Source organism: Oratosquilla oratoria, chromosome 11 (genome assembly GCF_046742065.1).
Source record: "Oratosquilla oratoria isolate Oo_2021 chromosome 11, ASM4674206v1, whole genome shotgun sequence".
In the NCBI taxonomy this organism is placed as follows: domain Eukaryota; kingdom Metazoa; phylum Arthropoda; class Malacostraca; order Stomatopoda; family Squillidae; genus Oratosquilla; species Oratosquilla oratoria.
Window position 1 is genome coordinate 52,954,809 of NC_134787.1, and position 2,500 is coordinate 52,957,308.

Here is a 2,500-nt window from a genome sequence, read left to right on the forward strand (position 1 = left end):
ATGAATGCTGCATTAGATGGGGGTATAGGCAAACTGTCACCGAGATCCGTGTATCACGTCTTCTAATGCATGGAAATAAGACAACGGTTTTAAGAATCGGCAACCGACATGACGTAGCCAGGGGCTGTTCCCGCCAAAACATGGCTCTGGGCGGGAAAAGTGTGTTCATTTTTTGTTTAGTAGCACGTCCCACTGCGGAAGAAATCAAGCTCGGACGTGTGCAAGGAAGAAACGTTTTATTTCCTGACACTACTTACCGAGATATCGGAACGTTTGTAACAGTCCTAATATCCTACTCTACATGAATCTTTCAACAACACTTTCCGCGGAGCAAGTGCCTCGATAAGAGAGAACCAGGGGGTTGATTGTGATCAACAACATCGAATACCATGATGCAGGGCCTAAGTTCCCCCCATACACCCACGTATACATAGAATTATTTTTCTTTGACATAATATCAGCACAAAACATTTGGACTTTGGTGGAGTTATGAGTTTCATTTCCCAAATAACTTCACAACGTTCCATCTGTCTGACATTCTCTGCAAACCCAGACGACGATAGAATTACATGAAGTCGCTAGAGCTACGGATAAGGACTTTTATGTACTGAAAGGCTGCATTATGAGCTCGTGAGTATTTGGACCAAGACAGCTGCGCTCTATACGATAGACTTGAGTTCCTTTACGTTAATAGAACACATAAATAGGTGAACTGCCTTTAGGTATTGAATTTGCTTTTAATCAACAAAGGTTGTTCGTTTATCTATAAAGAAGCGTTAAGCGGCCCATACACGATCAATTATATTGCGCAATTTCATTGTCAATTCTCGGAATTGACAATTAAATTGACCGTGTATGGGCGATATACAGTCAATTTAATTGTCAATTCAGAGTATTGACAATGAAATTGCGCAATATAATTGATCGTGTATGGGCCGCTTTGGGCTAAAATATGTAAAACGTTAATAGCTAAATTATTCACTTGTCTGTAGATAGATTCCCTGGCAAATCATCCGTCATTATACGACAACTAGGGTACCTTTTTGGTACAGAGTGATACAGTGACGGCAAGCTCCGGGCGAGCAAAATGGCGGTAGTCTTTGCTCCTGGGGGAGTGGGTAGAGGCATTCCTTGCTCCTCGCACAGCTTCAGGCAGGCCGGCAGGCAGGACGTGGCGGGCAGCAACTCTCGTCTTGCTATTGATTGACAAGGCATCTCAGCGCCTCTTGGCAGCGCAAGGCCTCGGGCACTCGCTAGATCCAGCCGCCACTGCCGCCGCCGCCGCCGCCGCCGCCGCCGCCGCCGCCGCCGCCGCCGCCGCCGCCGCCACCGCCGCCGCCGCCACCGCCGCCGCCACCGCAGCGGTAGGCGTGGCTCGACGCGCCGGCACTGATACTGGCACTGTTTATGTACGTTAGTAATAGTGGTAGATGGCACTAACACTCATACACATATGCACACACACACACACAAGCGCGCGCACACTCAAACATACACGCACACACACACACACACACACACAAACACACACACACACACACACACACACACACACACACACACACACACACACACACACACACACACACACACACACACACAAACAAACACACACTTATTTACTGCTGTCTTTTTACATTAATGTATAAAAGGCGTCAGATAACAATGATAGTTACGATGTTATTTACCTAGACTTTAGCAAGGCGTTCGACAAGGTGCTCCACTAGAGACGACTAAATAAAGTCCAAGCCCATGGCATAGGAAGAAAAGTGTTTGAATGGATTAGAGCATGGATCAGTGATAGAAAACAGCGAGTCACCATAAACGGTGTAAGATCCAAATGGTGGAGTGTTACTAGTGGAGTTCCCCAGGGCTCAGTATTGGGTCTCTTATTGTTCATTATGCATATAAGTGACTTGGACAATGGGGTTATTAGTGATGTTAGTAAGCTTGCGGACGACACTAAAATAGGACGCCAAACCAGGTCAAGAGAGGACGCCGGGTTACTGCAAGACGATCTTAACAAATTGTTCACATGGTCAGTGAAATAGCAAATGAACTTGAATATTTCAAAGTACAGAGTGTTAAATGTAGGTTTACACAGCCTTTTTATAGGAAACCGAGTGCGAGAGAGACTTGGGAGTACTAGTGAGTCCTGACCTTAAATCCAGGGAACAGTGCATTAGAGCAAGGAATAGAGCTAACAGACCATTAGGTTTCATTGTTAGGACGGTTACAAATAAAAGTGCAGAGGTAATTATCAAATTCTATTTAGCGTTAGTTAGACCAGCCCCTGACTATGCGGTACATTTTTGGTCTCCGTGCTATAGAATGGATATAAATTCACTAGAATCAGTACCAAGGAGAATGACCATAATGATACGTGGGCTCAGAAATTTACCTGACGAGGACAGGCTTATACACCTTAATTTAAACTCTAGAGAGACACAGAGTGCAGGGTGATCTAATAGAGGTGTTTAAGTAGATCAAGGGCTTTGAC

The 2,500-nt window shown here is 45.3% G+C and overlaps 1 protein-coding gene across 3 annotated transcripts in view; it reads right to left on the reverse strand.

Moving 5' to 3' along the window:
* LOC143029831 (transcription factor AP-2-epsilon-like) overlaps positions 1-2,500 on the reverse strand; it is a 224,772-nt gene that overhangs the window by 101,485 nt on the left and 120,787 nt on the right. The window lies entirely within an intron of this gene.